This window comes from Odocoileus virginianus, chromosome 8 (assembly GCF_023699985.2).
Source record: "Odocoileus virginianus isolate 20LAN1187 ecotype Illinois chromosome 8, Ovbor_1.2, whole genome shotgun sequence".
Taxonomy (NCBI): Eukaryota; Metazoa; Chordata; class Mammalia; order Artiodactyla; family Cervidae; genus Odocoileus; species Odocoileus virginianus.
Window position 1 is genome coordinate 41,965,094 of NC_069681.1, and position 16,537 is coordinate 41,981,630.

Genomic DNA, 16,537 nt, shown 5'->3' on the forward strand with positions numbered 1-16,537 from the left:
TACCCCGACAATTCCATGAGCATTTCAGGGAATTTAAGAGAGTCTACAGAGGACTTCATACTGTGATTTCTAATCAGGGAACAGTCTTATTTTACTCACCTTTAAAAGTTGAGCTGAGGTCAACTTTAAGCCTTCTTAGAATGAACACCTTAATTGTACATAGAACAAAATGTTAAGTTGCATGAAAATACAGTGTATTCTCAGAAAAACCTCAGTCTGATTGGCCAAGATAAATTTCTCAGGGCTATTCTAAACAGCATTTCACCCTGGGGCAATCATAAAGTTAAGTTTTCAGCTACAAGTGACTTAACAGTAGTAACTTCTTAACCAGCATGTCCTCTAATACAGACCGTTGTTTGGTAGCCAAGTCATGTCACACTTTCTCTCAATCCCATAGGCTGTAGCCCACCAAGCTCTTCTGTCCATGGGATTTTTCAGGCAAGAATACTGAAGTGGGTAGCCATTTTCTTCTCCAGGGGATCCTCTTGACCTAGGGATCAAACCCAAGACTCCAGCACTGGCAGGTGGATTGTTTACCCTACCTAAGACAGACTACCAAGGCTTAAATTTTGCTTTGCCAAATGTTACCAACCAGTTACCAGTAATAATTGTTAACAAAGTTGTGTTCTTGACATTTCTTCACTGATAAATTGATGCTAACACCAGAATCAATGCCCTGTGGTTCTCTTAAGAATGAATTAAGATATGAATTGTGTACAATGCTACCTAATATGAGTGCCACTTGGGTTGTTAGCTATCATTCCTATTAGGATTACTGGAGCAGGGCAGGTAGGCTACACTACTGAGCAGTGTAGTGTATGGTTACAGTATGGCTTTTATAGTTAGATAATGCTGGTACCACTTTCCAGGACTAACATTTGTCATGGGATCTCAATTTGACTTTTACGAACCTCAGCTGCTACACCTATAAATTGAATATAAATAAAAGGCACTGCAGAACCTCACCAGTGCTCAAAATTTGCTTCTCCAAGGGCCTGTGAAGAGGATGAGGGACAGAGAAAGACAGGATTTGAAAAATGGGTGAATCCAGTGAGTCCACTGTGTAATTAGACCCCTCTGTCTACTCCCTCAAGCCATTAGCCTTGTAACCACTCTTCCATAGAGAAGGAGGCTAAACATTTTCCAGACAGATTGAAGGAGGAAGGCTCCTTACCAACCAGAGGCAATGGGAGTAATTCTCTCCAGCAAAATTCTGACAAGTTCCTCAAAGTCCTACAAAAAATTAGAAGGAGCCTCAAAGGAGTGTCAAATATTTGACAATCAAGAATCCTGCCCAGCTGGATAGGACACTAAAAATTTGACTAGAATTTGCCCTACCTATAAATATGAAGATAAATACATCCATAGACATGGAAGTTATAGAAATTGTTGTTTGACTTGCAAGCTATATTAATGTTTATGAATTTTTTTAATTATTCTGTTTAGAAATCAGTTAAAATAGGACAGAACTGGGAGCTCTCATGTTCTATGAGATCACTAGTCCAACATGAAGAAAAGACGTCCTCTTCTTTCCTGGCAAGAGCTCAGTCAATGAGAGACTGACATGACTCAGCCAGTGAGAAGCCTCTAAACTTTGAACTCTCAGGCCCTCCAATAGACTGTTTCCTATAGCCCCTCCCAGCTTCCTTTCAAAGAGCTTTCGTCATCTTGTTGCTGGGGGACTTGCCTTTGGTTTGCCATGGTTGCAGACCCTGAATTGCAGTTTTTTTCTGATCCTGAACAAACCCGTTCTTGCTGGGGGAAATAACAGTCTATTTAAGTCAACAAAGGGAATCACTGACATTTAAGAGAAAAACCCATACAAAGTAAAGTTTTTAAAAAAGAATTAGTGAGAAATAATGAAAAAGCAAGGAATGAAATATACCAGCCTCAAATTAATAACTTAGTAGGTGTGAAAGCTTGAAGGTATTCATGGTGTGGAAAAATACTTGATATCTTATGTAAAAGATCAGTATCCAAACTTGTCTTTTTCATGGTTTGATTACACACCCTTCTCCAGGAGTCCCTTGACACTTTCTGTAAAGTATCTCCCTTGCCTGTCTAATGTTTTATTAAATCATTTAGTCTTCATTACAAACTCTCAAGTAGAATTTACTCCCAACTTACAGATGAGGAAATGGAGCCATGGAGAAGGTGGATAACCACTAAGGTCACAGAGTTGCTCAATATTCAAGAGACAGTATTTTAATACAAGCGGGCTGGTTTCAGATTCTGTCAACATTTTGCTCTGCTGCTTCCTCTAGAAAATTAGACCCCTTAGATATTTCCCCCAACACATACCCAACTCTCAGAATTCTAGTACCGAGAGGGATGACTACACAAGACAGTGGGGCGCTCAGTACGTATTTGTTGAATGAATGAGAAAAAAATGAAAAGCCAGTATTTACACAGAACACTATCATATACAACACTAAAATGAGTATTTATAGTCAAATGTATTATTTTTTACTAAAAATGTTCAATTAGAGGGGGTAATACAGAGAGGCCATATGTACATGAGAAGGTAAGAGACCTTTATAGTAAAAAGGCAACAGAAAAATGCATAAAATTAGAGTCCAGAAATAGTGCTATCTTAAGACATTGTTCAAAACCACAGAGGTGAACGCTGGAACAACGCTGGAACAAATAAAAACTCTTAAGGATGAGAAATGCTACTTTTGAAGTAGCCAGGACCATGGCTGGCATAGGAGCAGCAGTGCTGCCAACAATGGAGCCATCTCTCCATTGAGGATGGTTTCTTTGGCATGCCAAAACCCATCCCCACCACAGAAAACAAGAGGAGAGCAGAGAGAAATAGAACGTCTCTCTCAGGAACATTGGGATGATGAAAATAAAGTCATGGAAGGTAAAAGATCATATGTTTACTATGAACATAGTTCTTTTACAGCAAGCCTGAGGATGGTACAGTTCCACTGTGGATTTAAGTTTGCAAAGTCAAATTTCTGTTTCCAGGTTCTGTCCCCAAACCTTTAACAAACAAAAAATCAACAAAAGGCTTTAGTGTCCCTGAGAGGCTTTTTGCTGAAGGATTGCCTTTCTAATTAAGTCCTCCAACTCTTTAACATGCTAATTTTATCCATTAACTTGTAGATGAAGTGGTTTCAGCTGTTATCTGAATCATGAACGGGGCTTGAGCTACACAATTTAAGGAAATCTGGATTTGAAAATTTTGCTAGTTTTTATTAGAGAAACTTGAGTATTCTAACACAGCACTTTTTTTTTTTCCTGGTGTAGTTAACCAGAATTTTATGGACTAGCGTAAGGGAAAAAATGACAATAAAAAGATGAGCAATGAAGCCAGGGTGGGGACTCAGGTGATGAAGTGAGTGAATGATGGGGTGAATGTTCTCTGGAGCACATTTGTTGATCCCCATCCTTAAAGAGCTCATCACAGAATGAAAGAGAACAACTAAAAAATTGCCAAGTTACTGAGACCTCTGGAAATGTTACCTGAACTAACACCATTTGACCATATCCAGCATAATGGAGTAATAAATTAGCAAATGTCATGCCAATCTTAAAAGCTAGAAGCATCCTAGTCCCACTTAATTCACTTAAAGATAAATTAAGTCCTAACTCCAAAACTTGAGCTTCTTAACCTCTGGACACCTCTGTTTCTGTTTGTGAAAAATGGGGGGAACAATATCGCCAGTATCATGGAACTACTGAAGGATAAGACATCATGCTTTATGTTATTGTTACATTAAGATGTATATAACCTATTTGATGAGTGGCAGAAGAATATCTGATCACTTTCATGTGCTGAATGCAGAATGCTAGGCAAGCTAGTCCATAACCTGCTCTGAAGGAACTCGTGTGTAAAAGCTTACATTCATTAATGTACAACAGCAGGTATGCTTTCCTTTGAATCCAAGTGGCATTACATAGTATAGGGAATTTGATATTACTTAGACCTCACTTTTCATGCCTGAAAAAAGTGAACAATTGAGGAAAATCTGTGTCAAACTCCACTGGACAGTTAAATAGGCAAGAAAGACCATCAAGACTATTGCAACAAAGGGGAGATTGAACCCAATTACACTGGCACAAAAAAGCAGTTTAAAACATTTGATGTGAGTGGGCTAAAGAAGAGAACTGGAAGATGAACGTTGTGGGGAGAGGAGATAAATCAACTGATTAGGCCATCAGTGTTTGTTATCTGGCACTTGCCTAAATTAGGCTCTTTCTCCCCCATGGAGCCTGGGAGGCAGGAACCCACTGTCTCTTGTTGAAAACTTTTCAAAAGCATGTCTCCCATAGCAAAACTATGGAGATGTGGGAGGACTTTCACATCTCAGAGGGGCAGAGAGAATTACAATTTCAAGTTTTCCAAAGTAAATTCTGTAAGGAGCAGCCCAGGGACCCCTAGTAAGGAAGAAGCCTGTGTGAAGTTGAGTCAAGCTGAGGAGACGGTTAAGGTGATCTTGATGACCTGAAGCACGAAACCATGTCTATGGTTAGGAAAAGGCTTTTGTGTCGTCGTCAAGACCTCAGTCTTGGGCTTGCCTCTCCGCCCCTCCACTTAGCAGCGGTGTGACTGAGGGCAGGGCAGGTAACCCGAGTTTCAGTCTTCTTGTTGGTCTTTTTTTTTTTTTTTTACTAGTATTACTCAGGCCCTGGCATGCAGCAGTTGCTCTGTAAATATGAGGCTAACTATGTTATCACTCATTTGTCATCCTTTCAGCATCCTTGTATAGTAACTTGTGTTGCATTTTAGTATGTTTTTATACAGGCACTGAGAAAGAAGCACGTTTCCACCCATTAGGGTAGAAGAAACTGTAAGGAACTAGGCTGAAGGACGCTGGTCTGCACGAACTGCTCCTTTCTCAATAACAAAGTTTCCACATGAAATTTCCCGAGGTTCCACCTCCTTAGGACTTACCTTTAGAAGGCTTGAGGTTAGTAGTGAACTCTTTCAACGCTATTCCTCTCTAGAGGCTCCAAGCTCTGGGCCCTCTTACCTTGTGCTGTCTCCTAGGTCTTCACGCGGAAGCCTGGGTGGAGGAAGGCAGACCGAAGCCTCCTCAAAGCGAATCCTCTGCCGACCTCTCCAACCAGCGACCAGCAGGAGGGGGAAAGCGCAGCATAACGAGCGCAAGGTCCCACGGGTAATGCCGCCATCGGCCCCTCACACGACGCGACGTTTAAAGAAAGCTGCTATGCCGTAACCCACAATATACGCTAGAGCCCAGAACAATAAAACAGCAAAGAGCTGAGACCACCGTGAGGGCAGGAGTCCGAACAGGTCAAAGGATCCATTACCTCAAATGAGATGTTTGCCGCACAAAACAAATGTAACCATTTTGTTTGATGAGTGAGCAGGAGCAGGCCTCCCCCGACTCTTCCCAGTCCACTCCCCAACCCCATAAAGACACAGAACATCCCCCTACTCTTCCCACCCCGCTCCTCTCGACAGAGCCACAGAACTACCCCGCCCCTCCACCCCACGCTTCCTACCTGCTTCCCTTCACCACAGACACAGAACTTCACCAGTTCATCATCCCTTCTAGAATTTCAAATTGAAAAGGAACCCAAATCCATAAAAGAGAAGCCACATGATTTTCCTTCCCCGTCCCATTCCTTTGCCAAATAGCAAAAGTTGATGTATTAAAATTGCCTTAACTATTCCATTGAATTGTTCCAGTAATTACGTTCTCTCAAATTAAAAAAAAGAAAAGCATTGTAAGACTTAATGGAAATCAACTTGAAGCTGAAAAGAGGAAAAAAAAAATTCCAAACCTTGATAAAAACAGATTTGTTAGATAATTTAAGACACAATGCTCCTTCAGAAGTCTTTTTCTTTTTAGCTTAACTTTGTAGACTCCCTGTTTATCACATGGATGTAATCATTTCTTCTAAAACAACACTTTATCACTCAGTTAAGCAAATCCTCCTCTTCGGGTTTAAAAAACAGCACAGTAAAATGATATGAATTTAGAACTCTCTAGTTTTAAAGGTTAGAAACTTATAATCAGTCTTACTGTTTTTCCAGGGAGATCAGTGTAGACAGGACATCTTTCCCGTTGGAGGCTCTGGAAGAGAATCCATCCCCTTGACTTTCTTCTTCCACCCTCAAAATCAGCACTAGTTGCTCGAACCTTGATCATGGCGCTGCCTCTCTATTCCCCCTCTCCCTCTGCCTTCCTCTATATAGAGACGCCCATGATTACATTGGTCTCACCTGCAAAATCAGGCTATGAGCCCCACCTAAAGGTCAGCTAATTAGCAACATTAACTTTACCTGCCACATTAAATCTTTCTACTTGTATCCTAACATATTCACAGGACAAGAGACAAAGACATCTCTGGAGCTCCTTTATTCTGCCTACCTAAGGGTGGATAGGAAAGAAATGCGACAGAGAAATAAAAGACTTGCAGGCTTACCCTCCAAAAACTCAACACAGACTGAAGCAGCTGAAAAGAGTTAACAGCCAACCACCAAGCTAAATCGAGGTGAGTTTTAGGGGCCAAGAATCTAACAGTCCAGAAGAGTGAGACTGGCTTTTTAAGAAAACAAAGACTCTTAAATGGCTACTTTATAAACACCAGTAAATTGCATTTAAAAATAAAGCTCTACTGGTTTTCTTTGAAGTGAAATGTTAGTCACTCAGTTGTGTCCGACTCTTTGCGACCCCATGGACCATGGCCCACAAGGCTCCTCTATCCATGGAATTCTCCAGGCAAGAATATTGGAGTGGGTTGCCATTTCCTTCTCCAAGGGAAGTCTTTAGCCCTATGCAAAAATATGGATGAGTCTCATGTACTTTGTAAACTTCTAGGTAGTCTATAACAAACCACCAAAACTGATTAAATCAGAAATAGTGAATAACCCCTGAAAACAGGAAATAAGGCAGGTTAGAAAGAATTAACACTAGAGCAGCCCTTGATTTTCACATGATATAAAGCAGCTGGTAGACTCAAGACTGACCCTAACCACTGCAAACAATAAAACGCTTTGAGATTATAATAAGATATATCAATAAAATGTTCTATATAATGAAAGTAAATTTTTTCATGCCTGTCACTGAAAGCCCTGTCTACAGGAGAAGGGCACAGCAGTTTTCTTTATAAAGCACTGGAGTCTTCCAGCTTTGCCTTAAGATAGAACGGTCTAATGGAAGCAGGACAGTAGAAAAAGACTGTTAAGTGGAATTCAACTGACCTGAACTATTTGAGAGTTGGACCTTTTTTATTCTGAAGACCGTAAAGGGGTTCTTTATTATCATTATTGGGAGAACTGATACATTTTTGTTATGATTTTGGAATGCCACAGATTATTAACTTTTTGATGGAAGGAGTTGTAACATTTCTGCTTTCTAAATGTTAGTTTACATAATGATTCTGCCATGTGATAGAGTCACTGCTGGGGCAAAGGCAGAGGTTTTATGTTCCTCAAAAGGATTCACTGAACAATGGTGGTTTTCAAGCAAGATTGGACCTCCTTTTTTGACAGATTCTCGGAGGTAAGCATTCCATGGGCTTCCCTTGTAGCTCAGCTGGCAAAGAATCCACTTGGAATGCGGGAAACCTGGGTTCAATCCCTGGGTTGAGAAGATGCCCTGCAGAAGAGAAAGGATATCCAATCCAATATTTTGGCCAGGAGAATTTCATGGACTGTGCAGTCCATGGGGTCACAAAGAGTCAGACATGACTGAGCGACTTTCACCTTTGCAAGTGTTCCAGACAGCAAACATAAAAATTTTCTGTAAGGCATTCAGTCTTCCCTATAGCCATGCTGTGCTTTGTTTTGCTAAAAATTATAATATGAAATGAAATCTGTCTTCTCGAGTTTTCTATTAAGAAAAAACCTTATTTGTAAACTCCAGGAAGATAGAAATTTTGTTGTACATATGTTTGCTACAAAGAAAACCACGTTGAAAATGTAGAATTTATATTTGGCAGGGACATCTAAGGGACACATCTATTCAAGGCAGTCATCAACATAACTATTCTGTCATTTGCCTTGAGAAGCCTGAGCTTTGAGTTTAGAGAGAAAGCTCTCCTCCTTTGGGCTGCTGCAGAGGATGGCATAATTGTGGTTTTATCAACTGGATTCTTGTCAAGGCTTTTCCACTCAGTGCTAACTGAGATAAAACTCTCTCACTACCATCCCATCCATCACTGATTCCCTGGATCCTGTGCTATGTGATTCTGGTCAATGAGCCTTGGAGACATACTCTACAGTGATGAAGTACACAATGTTTTAAACAACTAAGCCAGTGAAGGTATATTACCCAATTAGAATGAACCCTGAAAAAAGCATCAGGTCCTGAGGTCCCCTGCCATGCCAGACACAGTTTTTAGATCCAGGACCAGAAGAAGGTCCTAGGGAAGGCACTAGGGTCTCTGGTGTCCCCAGAGGACATCGTGTTGTTGTTGTTCAGTCAACTGCTCAGTTGTGTCCAACTCTTTGCGACCCACATGGACTGCAGCATGCCAGGCTTCCCTGTTCTTTGCCATCTCCCAGAGCTTGCTCAAACTCATGTCCATTGAGTCAGTGATGCCACCCAACTATCTCATCCTCTGCTGTCCCCTTCTCCTCCTGCCTTCAGTCTTTCCCAGCATCATGGTCTTTTCCAGTGAGTCAACTCTTCATATCAGGTGGTCAAAGTATTGGAGTTTCAGCTTCAGCATCGGTCCTTCCAATGAATATTCAGGATTAATTTCCTTTAGGATTGATGGGTTTGATCTCCTTGCAGTCCAAAGGACTCTCAAGAGGACATTAGCAGAGCTTAAGGAAGCAGCTACCTACTCATCTAGGGTATTCCACAGTTTTCAAAAACTATACAATAACCAAGCACTTAACATAAACTCTAAGTAAAATAAAATTCACTATTTCTTTAGGTATAACCTCTATCCCCTGCCCAGATGGTAGGTCCATGCGGTGGGCAATTTCATTGTAATGTAACAAGAAGATGTAATGTTTTCCCCTTTAAAGATGTTATGCTTCTTTAAAGGACTGTTGTAAAGAATGGAAGGGTCCCAGTAAAATTCAATAAAGGTATGCATAGATTTTGCTATATTAGCTCATTATCCCTAGCAATAGAAGATTGCTTTTGAACTGGTGTAACATATCCATCTCTGCAGGAAATAGAGCATAACAATAGAGGCAGCTAGTCCTCATGGTCCCATCAGCTATCAGCTCTGCACCCCTGGGCACACTTTGACCACTGTTTGCATGGGTTTATTTCACCATAGTAAGGTCACTGACAGCTGATGCACCGCTGTTCCCACTTCTGGACCGAGCTCCTCCCACATAATTGCACAGCATCTTCTCAGGAGGTATTTCCTGGCTGTACCCAGAAAAAGAAAATTGCTCCCCACACATGCTATCCTCTCTAGCACTTGCCACCTGCCAAACATGCTTAAGTATTTTTTCCTATGTTTTGACTCCCTCAACTAGAGTATAAATTCCATTTGGATCTCTTTTCTTTTTAAATCACTTTATTTTATGTATTTTCAGTGCTTAAAACTGTGGTTGGCACATAGTGTGTGTGTGTTAGACCCTCAGTCATGTCAGACTCTTTGCGACCCCATGGATTGTAATCCACCAGGCTCCTCTGCCCATGAGATTCTCCAGGCAAGAATACTGGAGTGGGTTGGGATTCCCTTCTCCAGGGAATCTTCCTAAGCCAGGGATTGAACCCAAGTCTCCTGCATTGCAGACAGATTCTTTACTGTCTGAGATAACAGGGAAGCCCAGGTTGGCACATAGGAGTTGATTCTATAAATCTCTCTATTGAATAAACAAATCATTTCACTCATATTGTACATATTCTGGCTCTTTGTATCATTTAGGATGTTTTGCAATTATTGAAAACTTGAATTAAACTGGTTGTAAGAAGGAGAAAATGTGCCATTCTTACCAGACTGGAAATCTTGCAATACTCATGTTGAAGTGCCGATTTTAAATGTTTTACTCAGTTTTCCCTTCACTTTTCTGCCAACAAACTGAGTTTACTCATGCTGGCAAAAGGGCTGCCAGCAGCAGTTGGGGTGGTTTAGTTTCCCATTTAAATCAAAAGGAGCTAGGGAAAATCTCTCACAGCCATGGGCTAAAAGTTGCTTTTTGGATCAGACTGAGCCTACCTCATCCAGGAGGTCATTCTTAACCCATTACTTTTCAAACTTGACTGTGTACCAGAATTACCTGGAGGGCTTATTAAAACACAGATTGCTTGGTTCCCCTCCTCAAATTTCTGAACCAGCAGGTCTCAGTTGGAGCCTAAACATTTTTCTTTCTAACAAATCCCCAAGGGCTGCCAATGCTACTGGACCACACTTGGAGAACCACTGTCTTAACCAGTATCAGTCTCAGAAAAAAACGCCACAGACTGTTGGGTTAAAGCCTGTGTCTTTGAACCAATTACTAGTAAAAGGGATGGGAGAACCAGTTTGGTATGAGTTTCAAGAGCCACCCTTTTTGCTGAGGGAAGGATCAGCTTCCCATGACCCACAATTAAATCTTTTCAGCAATGAGAACTGAACCTCAAATTTCAATGGAAAACTGTCGAAATTTCCTGAAGCATTTTTTAAAATGCCAATTGAGACACCTAAATAGGGAAAGTGTCAGGAGCCAGGAGGAGAAAATGGATGGATTCTGGATAGGAAAATGACAGCCAAATAACTCTTTTAATGTAACTGGCTTTTCAGAAACATGCACAATATCCGTTGTTGTTTTTTTTTCCCCCCTCTCTCTCTCTTGAGATTACCCGTGGCCTAGAATTAAAATTAACTGTCTGAATTCAGTGGGTTTCTTTTATTCTAATGCCCTTCTACTTTGCATATGCCAAGAGTCAGGTGCCTTCCAATGCTCCTCCCTTATCATTTATTTTATTCATATATATATTATACATTTGAGGGCCTGCTTCTCCAAGCTTTAAAACTCTGGAATAACCAATAGAAAATTTAAAAGCTCGATATTTAAGGAGTGGTCATTTAAACCTCAGCTGATGGTCCATGTGGAGTCAATGACTTGGTGACACTGTAAAATACAAAGGTATGAAATATAAGATAGAATGCATTGAAATATAAAAGAAAGGCTTTGTTAATGTTGAAGTCTATCTGATTCCTTTATTTCATGGGCCTCTTCTCAAAGCTATGCCATCTGGACACCTACTTCTAGATCATCTTCTTTTCTGACTTGACGAAGCATGCTTGCTCATCAGGACCACCGCTTTAAGCTTATTTTAATGTGATGCAGGTCCTCGGCTGTTCCTGTGGCTTTGCCTCACTTTTGAGACTAAGAATCCCCCTTATAGCCAGAACACTTTCTCTTATTTGTCATATATATTCTAATAGATGTAATTTTTATAAGTAGTATATTAACTCTCTACATCATGACCTATATATTTTAAAAGATTAGGGAATACTGTTATCAGTAGTTATTATTACTATTATTAAAACTGGAGATGTTCATTAATTTCTCAGAAAATAATAGATAGCTATAGATAAAAGGAAGTCTAGTGAGAAATTCATTCAATCAGATTTTACTTACAGTAGGAAGAGTTAACACTTTTCAGCAGTGCTAAAAAGGAACAAATGAGAACTGAACCCTGAACCTCAGAGGATTGTCAAAGTTTTTCCTAAGTCACTTTTTAAAATGCCTATTGAGGCACCTAAATATTTGGAGTTACCCAGTAGAAAATCAGAATCCACTATGAAAAAAGAAACAAAGTTTAACAATTATCATGATGCTAGACTGAAACTCAGAATCTCTATGGTACATAAAGAAAAAAAACATATGTTCTTATTGTGGCAATGCTGATAACATGTTAACCGTCTCACATATGTTGAATGAGAATGCATACATAAGTTTGTTTACTGTTGTATAGCCTCTCAGTCCTGTCTGACTTTTTGCAGCCCCATGGACTGTAGCCCGCCAGGCTCCTCTGTCCATGGGATTTCCCAGGCAAGAATACTGGAGTGGGTTGCCATTTCCCTCTCCAGGGGATCTTCCTGACCCAGGGCTCAAATTCACGTCTCTTGCATTGGCAGGCACATTCTCTACCACTGAGTCACCAGAGAAGCCTTACATGAAACAGACAGGCATTCGTTTTTACAGTTAATGCAGAATTCTCACAGGCATTTTATTCATACTTACTAGGTCAAAAGGTTGTTGGGAGAATAAACTACTATTAAACACTCACAGATTCAGGGTCAAGTTTATTACCAGTAGTCATTAGGAGATCACCCGATGTTAGTTCCAATTTCTTATATGCTTGCACAGTCAATAGGCAACAACTTATTATAACTATTTTATACAGAAGACTGAAATTGGACCTAGTGTCACGAAGCAGAAGCAAAACTCAAAATTTACCTTAATCGTTTAAATGACTGTTCTTTCAACTGGATGACATTTTCCTCCCACTTATAATCTGTCCTGGAAATTCTTCCCAAGTCTAAAACTTTGGAATTTCAGGGTGAACATTTTCAAAATTCTCTTTAGCAAAATAACAATTCAGGATATAAGAGCTTATTGTGAGTAGATGTGTCTCAAGACTGTTCCAAACATTTGTTTAAATTCAAGGCATTTAGAAATAATAGATAACTTAAAAACTTAACATAGTTCTTTATTTTTTGCCTCTAGATTAATTGAGACACATGATATAATTTATGTGGAATAGGTAAGAGGAATGGTTTCATAAGTAAAGATATATTGGTGGATTTTTTAAAAAATATCTTAACCTTGATTTCAGGGTTGCACTGTTGGTATTAACATTGCTCTGTGTCTAATTATATGATTTTTGTTAGTCTTTGGCAATTTTCCACTATGGTCAGAGAATATATTCTGAGTTATTTTTTATATGTATGTACGTGAAAGGAGATTAGTCCTGGGTGTTCATTGGAGGGACACATGTTGAAGCTGAAACTCCAATACTTTGGTCACCTGATGCAGAGAGCTGACTCATTTGAAAAGACCCTGATGCTGGGAAAAAGTTCACTTAAGCTCAACATTCAGAAAACTAAGATCATGGCATCCGGTCCCATCACTTCATAGCAAATAGATGGGGAAACAGTGGAAACAGTGACTGACTTTATTTTTCTGGGCTCCAAAATCACTGCAGATGGTGATTGCAGCCATGAAATTAAAAGACGCTTACTCCTTGGAAGGAAAGTTATGACCAACCTAGACAGCATATTAAAAAGCAGAGACGTTACTTTGCCAACTAAGGTCTGTCTAGTCAAGGTTATGGTTTTTCCAGTGGTCATGTATGGATGTGAGAGTTGGACTGTGAAGAAAGCTGAGTGCTGAAGAATTGATGGTTTTGAACTGTGGTGTTGGAGAAGACTCTTAAGAGTCCCTTGGACTGCGAGGATATCCAGCCAGTCCATCCTAAAGGAGATCAGTCCTGGCATTGCAACGACTGATGTTGAAGCTGAAACTCCAATACTTTGGCCACCTGATGCGAAGAGCTGACTCATTGGGAAAGACCTTGATGCTGGGAAAGATTGAGGGCAGGAGGAGAAGGGGACGACAGGATGAGATGGTTGGATGGCATCACCGACTTGATAGACATGGGTTTGGGTGGACTCTGGGAGTAGGTGATGGACAGGGAGTCCTGGCATGCTGCAGTTCATGGGGTCGCAAAGAGTCGGACACTACTGAGCGACTGAACTGATCTGAACGTGAAAGTCATTCAGTCAGGTCCGACTCTGTGTGACCCCATGTACCAGCCCGCCAGGCTCCTCTGTCCACAGAATTCTCCAGTTGAGAATACTGGAGCGGGTTGCCATTTCCTTCTCCAGGGGATCTTCCCGACCCAGGGATGGAACCCTGGTGTCCTGCACTGTGGGCAGACTCTTTACTATCTGAGCCACCAGGGAAGCTGCAGTTATTCTTCATGGCCAGGTCTATTATGAATTTGATATGTATCTTATGTGCACTTGAAGTAATTAGCCTCAAACTAATAAAAATAAGTGAAAAAAATAAATAAATAAATTGAAAAGAATATGTTCTCTGTTGTTGCTGGGCTCATTGTTCTATTATTGGACATGGTGTTCTTTATGTCATTTACAGCAGATCTATAAATTACCTTGTTGATGTCTTTCACATCCTTTCTGTCTTTTATCTGTTTTTTCTTTCACTTACTAAATTTTATGTGTACATCTTCCACTAGGACCATGAATTTCTGTATTATTTCAGTTGTGTCAATTTTTTGCCAATGCAGAAATGTTAAATGTTTGTGGTAGACTGACCCTTTTAGCTTTATAAAATATCCCTCTTTACTTATTAATGCCCTAAAGTCTATTGATATTAGTAGGGCAGTTTTCTTTAGTTTTTGCTTATTGTATGTTTTCTATCCTTTTCATTTTTAACTCTATAATATCTGTATATTTAGAAAGCTTCTGGAGAACTATCTGGTTTATGGAGGCAATTAGACAAATGGACTGCATCCTATTTAGAAGTCCATCACTTTGAAGAAGGTAAAAATAGACCAACTCAGTGGGCTGATTGTATGTTGTTTGTCCCTCGACTTGGGTTGTTAGTCACTCATGGGCAGTAGCCAATGGCCCGCCCACCTGGTCAGGCAGAAGGGCCAGGGAAAACTAGCCTTGTAAATGGATACGTATATGGGCCACAGCCCTAAAGAAATCACTCTGGGAACTTGAGGGGGCATGTTAAAGTAGGATATGTCAATACCCATCAGAAGTGCCTCCTTTTAGAATCAGAAGGCGAATGAAACCAGTAATGGGCCTCCTGTTGGTGTATTCACTTGAGGTGGCCACCAGGGTCCATAAGTGAGTGGACATTGGGGCGCTGCAGCAATGCAGAGATGAGCTTAACCTGGATATTTCCCTGTTGCACCTTCTGAGGCATAAAATGACAGTGAAAACTGTCATGTCTGCCAACAAGAGAGACAGAGCCTGCAGATGGCAATGGGGCCAGGTTCCCCAGGAGGATGCTCTGCACACATCTGGCAAGTGAGACTGATACCGTTGCCTCTGGAGGATATAAATGAGTCCTAAGAAGCATGGACACTTATTCTAGATGGGGCTTTGCACACCCAGTGGTACACAAAGCATTCTGAGCACTATAAAAGTACCAGAACAGAAAATAAGTCACTAACTTGAACTGCCAAGGCTCAATTCCTCAGTCAAAGAGATACACTTAGAGCACGTGATGTTTAACAGTAAGCAGAGAGATGACTGGGCTTCTCTGGTGACTCAGACGGTAAAGAATCTGCCCACAATGCAGGTTCTATCCCTGGGTCGGGAAGATCCCCTGGAGAAGAAAATGGCAACCCACTCCAGTATTCTTGCCTGGAGAGTTCTACCGACAGAGGAGCCTGTTGAGCTGTAGTCCTTGGGGTCACAAAGAGTCAGACATGATTTAGCAAATAACACCAGAGAGATGACAAGCCTCAGAGTAATGGTTTCACTGGGAATTGGGACTCAATAAAGTTAAAATAGTAATAACCACTACAAAAACAAAGCCCGTATATAGAGTACCGCATTTCTTTGAGACTGCCCAATACCTATCATTTGATTGAACTAAACATTACTCAGATAATAGATTCTGTTACTGAGATAAACATTATACATGGAACAGATAAACAGAAAACACAGTCCTAGTGGTTGAATCTTCACTGTCAGTGAGTAACTTAGTATTAATATTTTGTATCTTTCGATGGCTCTAACCAGTCTTTCTGGCTTCCCTTGTAGCTCAGCTAGTAAAGAAGCCACCTGCAACGTGGGAGACTGGGTTTGATCCCTGGGTTGGGAAGATCCCCTGGAGAAGAGAAAGGCTACCCACTCCAGTATTCTGGCCTTGAAAATTCCGTGGACTGTATTGCCCATGGGGTCAGGAAGAGTCAGACACAACTGAGCAACTTTCACTTTCAACCAGTCTTTCCAGGATTCGATACAGAGATTTCAGAACTAAAGGATCAAAAGACTAGATAACAAAATAAATGTAAAATAAATTTCTGCAGCTTATTTTTTGTTTTAAAGTAAATGGAAAGTAAGACATATCAACAAGTCATTCAAGTAAAAAGTGAAAGATCTGGGCTCCAAACCTAATCTGTCAACAACTAGTTTTGTGGGATCTAGCACTTTACCCCCTTTATAATTTAGTTTCTTCATTTAATTAAAATTTTTTAAATGGACTATATCATTTTTGTATTCTAATATTTTGTGACCTTTTTTCTGTAACTTAAAAAGTGGAAGGCACAAAGTCTCCTTTTACAAGTTGGCATAAGAGAAAAAATTTTTTAAAAATATCCATCAGCAAATGCTATCATGGGAGACAATGGAATCCCTTTGTCTATCTGTTTTTCTTGAATATCTTTAATAAAAAGAATTTGACTGAGATGATTTCATTTCTGAGGGCTTCCACGGGGACACAGAGGTAAAGAATCTGCCTGCAGTGCAGGAGATTCAGGAGACTAGGGTTCAATCCCTGGATTGGGAAGATTCCCTGGAGAAGGACATGCAACCCACTCCAGAACTCTTGCCTGGAAAGTTCCATGGACAGAGGAGCCTGGTGGGCTACAGTCCATGTGCGTGTGGTAAG

The 16,537-nt window shown here is 40.5% G+C and overlaps 1 protein-coding gene across 1 annotated transcript in view; it reads right to left on the minus strand.

Moving 5' to 3' along the window:
- The window catches only part of GPC5 (glypican 5), a 1,486,194-nt gene that overhangs the window by 672,545 nt on the left and 797,112 nt on the right, over positions 1–16,537 (minus strand). The window lies entirely within an intron of this gene.